Genomic DNA, 8649 nt, shown 5'->3' with positions numbered 1-8649 from the left:
CTTTCCCTAAAATTTAGGGCAACATTCTGACTGCAGCAATGTCCTAACTGAAGTTTTTTAGTACAGAGAAATTTGATTTCAAACTTAGGAGATAAATAAACGTATAGGTGTGCCTTGCAACCTCTAGCTATTTGGAAACTATGTGAACTTCACAGTTGAGTCTTCTAGGGTGGAAATGGGGAGAAGAGGACAGCTCAACTTATATCTGTGTAGTACGGGCCATGGGTTAGGTCTACGGGTGGAGAAAGATAGTTGGGGTGAATGATGAGAGGTGACCATAACTAATCTTGTTGCTTCGACAAAAGTGATGATAGCCTCAACCCTCAGTCCTCTCACATGCACCATTGGCCATCACTGTTCCTTCTAAAAATACAGGCTTGGTATCTACTAGGGAAATGCACACGAGAAGGGAGTCTTGGCAGTTCTCTGTTCCACAGCTTAAAAGACACTTGCTAGTCTAGCCTTAAATCTACTTAGGAAGTATTCACTGAATACCTCTTGTACACTTAGCATGAAGATATACAAAAGGATACAGGACATAAGAATAGAGAGAGTAGACAGTAAAGGTTAGGGGGATTTGAAATAGGAAATGGTTAGTATTTGATCAGGTGGTATGTAAACAGGTGCTCTAAAAAGTGGCACAGAAATTAAATGTTATGTAAGATCTAGAATGGCACATGCTATGATTTAAAAGTTGGAGAGAACTGAGACTTGAGGCTGGGGAGTAGAATCTTGGTCAGGAGCTCTACCATGCTTTCTCCCCGTCATCCTTCAAATAGCAGACAGAATGATGGTTTACAAATTTAAATCTGATCAGGTAGTTCCTCTGCTTAACACCTTTCAAAAGCTTTCCATTTCATTGGAATAAAGTCAAAAGTCCTTATCACTTCCTGGAGAGAACTGCAAGATCCGATGTGTGCCTCATCCTCTTCCTCTCTTAGCATCCCTCAGTCCCATTACACTCTAGCCGTGATGCTCATTCTCACCGCAGGGACTTTGTACATGCCCAGAATGCTCTCACCCCAGCCCTCTATGAAGTCTCAGCCTAAGTGTCCCTCAGGAAAGCCTTCCTTGACTTCCTTACTCCCAGACTAAGGTGGGGCTCTCTTTGTATTTCATAGCACTTGCACCTCTCAGGTATGATACTTATCACAGTTGTTTGATGTCCGTCTCTTCTTTCTGACTTGATTTTACCTGAGGGTCAAGACTATCCATCTTGTTAACTCTTATATCCCTAAGGCCTGGTATAGTGCTTAGGCTGAAGTAGGCACAGGGTAAACATGTGTTGAATAAATAAAAAACTATTCCCTGGGTTACCTGCCCTGTCATATTTATTTTGCTCAATTTCACAATTTTTTACAAGTGCATAGGGTGTGCCCAGCACTGGACTAGCTACCATGGAGCTGTGTAAGGTGTAGTTATCCCTTGGGCTGACATTACCACTTTGCCCCTTACTCCCATCCCCTGAAGTTGTGAAGTTGGGAATGGATGAGCCAGAAAATTAAAGTTTTTTTTTTTTTCTGGAAAATTTTAGTGTTAAACATTTTTTTACATCGTGATTTAAGTGTTTTAAATATGCAATTTACTTATTCAGATAATTTCTAAAAATTCTATGAAAGGAATGTTTCAATAGTAAACTCTTCTGATCAGTGCATGTATGAGAAGTTGTGCAGTAAACTTTTCAATGTCAAAGGCTTCAGTGAATGTTTTTCCCTCTTAGGGCAAACTTCTTCTTTCAGGAGATGGAAGAAATTAGTGTCTTATTTGTTTAAGGGCTTATTCTTGTTGACTTTTTACTTTGAGGTATATGAGTAAGTGCTGCCTTCCTGAGGAGACCTCAAACGTACACAGCATTGTTTTCAGAGTTTTATCACGAAATGAGATATCATCTATGAGACCCATAGGTGAGCCAAAACAAGTATGAGATGTGTGAAATGGATTCATATTGTAACGACGCTTTTCCCAAGATGCAAGAAGAAAATGAGAAATAAAATTGTGGTGCTGAGGCTCTGTAGTGAAAGTTGTCAGGATGGGAGAGGGAGGTGTCTTTTGGGAGTTAACTAGAAAAAGTGCTTCTCTTTCTGGAGCAGTAGCTGAAAAGCTTAATCCGCTGCAGAACTTTTTGTTCTTGAGGCTGTGTTCTGAGTTTAACTGTATAATTCCATGTGCGTTTTAGAGGTACTTGGGTCAGTGAAATTGGATTTTTGCCACACACTCCTCCCAATTGATGTAGATAAAACACATTATTTTAAGTACTCTGAATTTTTCTCTCTTTTGAAATATGGAAGAAAGAAAATTGAAAGGCTTTATCAAAGTGCAGAATGTTTTCTAAATCACATTGCTGCAAATCATGAGAATCCAAGGTTATATACAAAAGGGAAATAAAGATAAAACTGCTAATATAGGCTCTGCAGATAGATCTTGATGCCAAGAATATGCTCTTGCCTAGGGCATATAGGCTGGAATTCTGCTAAGCTTATTTTAATTACAGTATGGTGCCATTCTTCTGTTTTCAGCAACGTGTGGATGAATATAATTTTTGTTTGGAAATGGTCTCATTAAATCAGGAAATAAACTCTCGTAAAAAAGTAAAGAAGCTTGTCTTAATCTGAATAAACTTGCAGCTTTCAGACAATAAAAATGAAGTGTTAGTGGAGAAATGACAGATCAGGATAGTTTTTTGTTGTTGTTGTTTGTTTTTTTGCGGTACGCCGGCCTCTCACTATCGCGGCCTCTCCCATTGCGAAGCACAGGCTCCGGACGCGCAGGCTCAGCAGCCATGGCTCACGGGCCCAGCCGCTCCACGGCATGTGGGGTCTTCCCAGACCGGGGCACAAACCGGCGTCCCCCGCATCGGCAGGCGGACTCTCAACCACTGCGCCACCAGGGAAGCCCTCAGGATAGTTCTGAAAACGATTCTGATTAAGTAGAGCTCCACATGGCAAAATTGTAATAAATAACACTTATTTTTCCTCTCCTCCTATTTCCCTAAGGTACCTTTTTGAAATATGAGTACCTTTTGTATCTGCTTAGCACAGGGAAGTACACTAAACCAATGAAGATGATTTTTCTTTGTTTTGCTTTAATGTTGATAATTTCTTCTGTTCTTAAGTCTCCTTTCTCTCCCTCTCTCTCTCTTCCTCCCTGCTCCTCTCTTTCTGACAGCTTCCCCAAACTAATTAATGCAGATTCATTAAAAGTCAGAGTCTTGCAGAGGCATTTGAACTAAAATTTAAAACATTTCAAGGCAAACACAATAGAGATTTATAGTTATTATTTGCGTAAATGATTTTTTTTGAATTTTATTTTATTTATTGTTTTCTACAGTAGGTTCTTATTAGTTATCCATTTTATACATATTAGTGTATATATGTCAATCCCAGTCTCCCAGTTCATCCCACCACCAAATGAGTCTTTTAAGTGAAGCACATTTTTATGTTCTTAAATTAACAAAGTAGCCAGAAATCTTTAATGAGCACAAAATTTTTCATATTTTATACATATTCAGTGGCTTAAACTTTTCCAGAATTGAGGGACTTCCCTGGTGGTACAGTGGTTAGGAATCTGCCTGCCAGTGCACAAGAGAGGTTTGGAGCCCTTGTCTGGGAGGATCCCAGATGCCACGGAGCAACCAACCCCGTGCGCCACAACTACTGAGCCTGTGCTCTAGAGCCTGTGAGCCACAACTACTGAGCCCACGTGCCACAACTACTGAAGCACGCACGTCTAGAGCCCGTGCTCCACAACAAGAGAAGCCACCGCAATGAGAAGTCCGTGTACCACAACGAAGAGTAGCCCCCATTCGCCACAACTACAGAAAGCCCAGGCACAGCAACGAAGACCCAATGCAGCCAAAAATAAACAAATTAAAACAAAAAACTTTTCCAGAATTGCCTTATGTCTATAAAAAAGAGTATCCCTTAATTATATTGAGGGATAAAATGTGTGATACTGATAATAACTATTATGGGAAGTCAAAAAGGGAAGGGAAATTATGCTGTTGCATTTTGCATACCCTGAGCTCCTTGTGGCAACATGTGAAGCAATGAAGGAGAGGGTTTCATGTGGTCCTTTGACACTTCAAGGAAAATTTACAGTGTGAATTTTTACAGAGTGTGTCTGGTTAGCGGCCACCACTCATCCCATTTTTTTTTTTTTTTTTTTTTTTTTTTAGCTCCTGCCACTTAGTGGTCAATATGGAGCTTATTCTTTGTCTGGTGAGGAGAAGTGGTATAATATTCTCAGGGCTTCTGCAGTTTTCTTGAATTTGAGTGGAGAAAAACCAAACACCCAGGAATGTAATCAGTTTCACTCAGCCTATTGATTTAGTCGAGCTCACTCTGCCAGGATGCTGGTGTGGAGTATCCCAGGACGGTGAGTCCTGGCTGCAGGGCAGAGCACGCACACACTGGGGAATAGTGGAACCAGGTGTAGCAGGACCTTGAGTGCTGTGCTGAGGATCACCCAGGCTTGGTCCTGGAAGTGCAAATGTTAGCAAGGTATTCTAGAAATATTAAGCTGGCAGCAGGAACTTTTGTTTGGTTGAAGAGAAGTGGGTCTTAAAGTATCAGTGGGAATGGGATAACAAGAGAGGGATACGAAAGAAGCTCTGACAGAACCTAGTAAAGGGTCAGGTATAAGGCTTTCTGTGATTGGGTTTCTGTCTTCCTTTTGGCTTAAATGCCATTACGTTGAGGAATGACCACCCTCCCCACTTCCATTATGTTAAATGCCCTTTTATATGCTCTTGCCACATCCTGTATTTTTCCATTATAGTAGTTTATCACAAGTGGAGTAAGTTCTTCACTATATAATTATTAATTGATGCCTGTCTCCTCAGGTTGACTCTGAGCTCCATGCAGTCAGGAGCCATGAGTGCTTCATACACTGCAGTGAACACGCATGGCATGCAGACATGCGCAGGTGAAGGCTAAGTGTTGAGTCGAAAAGGGCTGTAGTTTTAAGCTGAAGTGACGGGTGGAAAGCATAGTGCTGCCACTAATAGATATGGGGAAGTTAGGATGGAAGGTGATATGAAAGTGGGAGCTGATGATACTTCCCCATGGAATTTTCTTATAAGTGGTTAGAAATTTGAGGTTGGAATGTTTCTCTTGGCTTGGACAATAGTCTTTCAACTATTTTGAGATAATAGTTGAAACCAAGGACTGAGTTCAGTTTGCTGAGGGAGAGAATGTGGCAAGAGAAGAGCAGAAGGCCAGGGGTTAAATTTGGGAGATGGCTTCAATAATAATGAAAGGAGAAAACTGAGTCATGAGTGGAAATGTAAGGACCAGAGAGGTGAGAGGGAAACTGGGAAGATTCAGGGCTACACAGGCCAGTACAACAGGGAATCTGAAGAAGCTAGGTAGTGAAGAGTGCCGGCAGCCACTGATTCATTAAGGAATTAGAGGACTGAGAGAAATCCCATGGCTTTAGAAGTGGTTCTGGAGATAAGAAGGACCTTTGGGAGGCCATATTCAATAGAGTGGCCGCTGAGGGCCCAGAAGTGGTGACTATGGGTCACTGATTCTAGTTGTCGGACGGTAAAAGAGAAGGAGGAATTAAGAGCAGTAGCTTTAGGAATAAGAATTTTATGCCAGGAAACACCTGTATATGTTTGAAGGCATAGGAAAAGTGTCATGTGGGAAAGAACTAGCTAGAGAGGCATTTCCTTATTTAATCTTCACTGTATCTTCCAGCCAAGGTAGGCTGTGACTTGTTTTAAGTTAAGTGCAGGAGTCCAGGTCTACCTTTAGCCCTGCTCTTTCCATTGTGCCCCTTAGGAGTTAGGTGTGCATGAAATCCGGAGCACCATGCTTGGAGATGCCTTAGAAAAAAGACAGGCTGTGCTGAGGGTGAGGTGAGGATTGTAGTAGAGTCATTCTGCACAGTTGTGCAGATTTCTTCAGATTTATTCTGTGGCCTACAAACTAATATGGAGAACGTGGAGAGTGGGGATGACCAACACTGGGGAAGGTCAACATAGTGAATGTGTTCATGATGGTTATGAGCGGAACATGGGCACAAAGTCACTGTGGAATGGCTCCATGACGTTGGAGGAGGGGGAGGGGGAGAAAAGCAAAAAAAAAAAAAAAGTATCCACGATAAAAACAGTTATGTATGATCCCATTTATGTCAAACTGTATGTGTGTGCGTATGTAAGAAGTATGTATAAAAAATGTATCATAGGATATCAGATGGGAGATTGGTGGTTATCTTATTGGGATGATTACAGGTGATTTATTTTATACTTTGTAATTTTTTTAAACTTCAAATTGTTATGTGTTTCTTCAAATTTTAAAAATAAGCATGGGTGATTTATAGAACCCAAACCAACAACAACACAGCTGATTTTGTTGTGTGGAAAACAACTTGTCAGAGAAGGGATTTGAAATTTTATCCTTTGCTGACCTGGTGAGGAGAAAGACTTGACACTTTTCCGTTGACTTTTTAGTACTGCAAAATGCAATGAGAACATCAGAGAGAGGTGGGTTCTGACAGACAGGCTCCTGAGTTAGAGTCCATATCTTAGCACTCTCCTACCACACCCTCTTAATAGAAGCCCCAGAGACCCTCTCAGACTGAGGATGTCTTCTAGCTGTAGGAGAACGCTGAGTTTGCACATGAGAAAGCCTGGAAGTCTGGGGAGCTAACACCCTTGGAATCAGCCCTCAATCAATGGTGGATGAGAGTTAGAGGGTAAATATCTGAGCTTTCTTGTCTATGCATAGGACACATCCGAGCTTTAGACATACAGGTCCCAGAGGGTCCAGCAGGCCCCGCTTCACCTCTCACATCACTGCACTTCATCTTGGCTTCTCTTCCTGTCTCATTTTCCACTACTCTACCAGCACTTCTCTGTATCTCCCTCTCCCCCTAAATTCTTGTCTCAGGGCCTGCTTCCGAGAGAAACCAACCTAAGACAGGGTCCTAGCACTTTATTTACCTCTTTCCAGGACTGTGGACAAAATATTCATTGCCTGCTTTCTTGTGCACAGAGCATCACCCAGGCTCAGGAACCTCCCAGGAATGGAATCGGAAATAAACACCTAATGTTTGTAGTGGTGAAAAGGAAATGGTAGATGTTGACAAAGAATTGCTTTCTCGTATATCCCCACCCTGCTGCTGAGTGAGGAACTTGTCACAAAATGACCCATAGCCCTGACTCGTAGCCCTGCTTCACAAATGTGAAGTAGGGCCAGGCGACAGGGCTGTGAGTGGCAAATGCCCTCATGAAGTTCTGTCTTGGGCAACAGATCTTACCCACCCACTTCCCTCATCTGCAAGTCATCTTTCTGTTTCCTGGGTCAAATTTTAAAGGGCTTAAGCAGCTTTCCGATTTTACTCCTACAATGTAGTGCACTACTCAGCGACTCATGGCTGTGCAGCTGTCATTGAGGGCATGTGGTAGGTTTCATTCTTAACTGAAATACACACCCAATTGGCCATGTGGACCCTCCAGCTGAGAGCTAAGCGGGCCCGAACAACAAACTGGGATATTGCTACAGAGAATGTTAGTGCCTCTGTTTGTGGAACAAAAGTGCATTGGGAGGCTGCCTTTGGAAACAGCTTTGTAGGCAGCAGGCAACCCTCGAAGACTTTCTCCCCACACAGTCCTGGGCCAGTTTCCTGGGATCAAGTGCCTGAGGCAAAGTGACTTGTTCACAGTGAGGTCAGGGTTGGGAACTTGGAGATGGTGTTTACTGCAAGGTTCTTAGGAAGAGCCCATTCTCATCACTTGGGGGTCGTTCTTTGATTTTTTTTTCCCATTTCCTTCTTATTTTAGAAGGAACCCATCTATCAAAGTGTTTTAAATCACTGGAATGTTCACTTCTAACACAAAACTTAGTTTGTATTTAGAAACCATTTCTAAAACTTGAGTGGTGATTTGAGCTAAAATGAGTAGTGTGACATGGATATCAAGCATAGCCCGTTGAGAATGTGGCCTTGGGGAAGCAAGAAAGAGGTACAGGACACGGGTTAAATTTCCAACTCTGTTCTTACTAGCTAGGTGACTTTGGGCAAGTCACTCTCATCTCTTAAATAGGGTAATAATACCTATCTCACAGAGCTGTCAAAGCTGAAAAGAAATAAAAAGCACATTTAAATCATACAGCACTATACAAGTGTGAATTATTTCTGTTAACTTCATTGTTTACCTCAGTTGGATTTGGATCTGTGTTTCGAGGAAGTGTAATTCTAGATCATCCACTTCAGCTCTTTTTCTGTATAAAATAAATATATTGTATGTTTTTCTTTTGTTTTTTGTATGTCTATAAGTTTTCTGAAATTATTTTTGGAATACACTGGCATAGAGACCATGAATGAATGAGTTGAATGAATGAATGAGTTAGTCTATGGAGGTGTCAATCTAGCACTGCTAATAAACATTAAATGTGCTAAGCAAACAAGGTCAGAAGAAAGGTCTTAGCTTGTAGCCTTGCTTTAAAAATGGCACCATGGGGCTTCCCTGGTGGCGCAGTGGTTGAGAGTCTGCCTGCCGATGCAGGGGACGCAGGTTCGTGCCCTGGTCCGGGAGGATCCCACATGCCGCGGAGCAGCTGGACCCGTGAGCCGTGGCCGCTGAGCCTGCGCGTCCGGAGCCTGTGCTCCGCAGCGGGAGAGGCCGCAACAGTGAGAGGCTCGTGT

General features: G+C 42.3%; 1 protein-coding gene across 3 annotated transcripts in view; it reads left to right on the top strand.

Annotated features, from left to right (window-relative positions):
* The window catches only part of GALK2 (galactokinase 2), a 142568-nt gene that overhangs the window by 87711 nt on the left and 46208 nt on the right, over positions 1 to 8649 (top strand). The gene's annotated exons all lie outside the window — the stretch shown is intronic.

This window comes from Lipotes vexillifer, unplaced genomic scaffold, assembly GCF_000442215.2.
Source record: "Lipotes vexillifer unplaced genomic scaffold, Lipotes_vexillifer_v1.1 scaffold24, whole genome shotgun sequence".
Lineage (NCBI taxonomy): Eukaryota > Metazoa > Chordata > Mammalia > Artiodactyla > Lipotidae > Lipotes > Lipotes vexillifer.
This window is presented reverse-complemented; position numbering and strand designations above follow the sequence as displayed.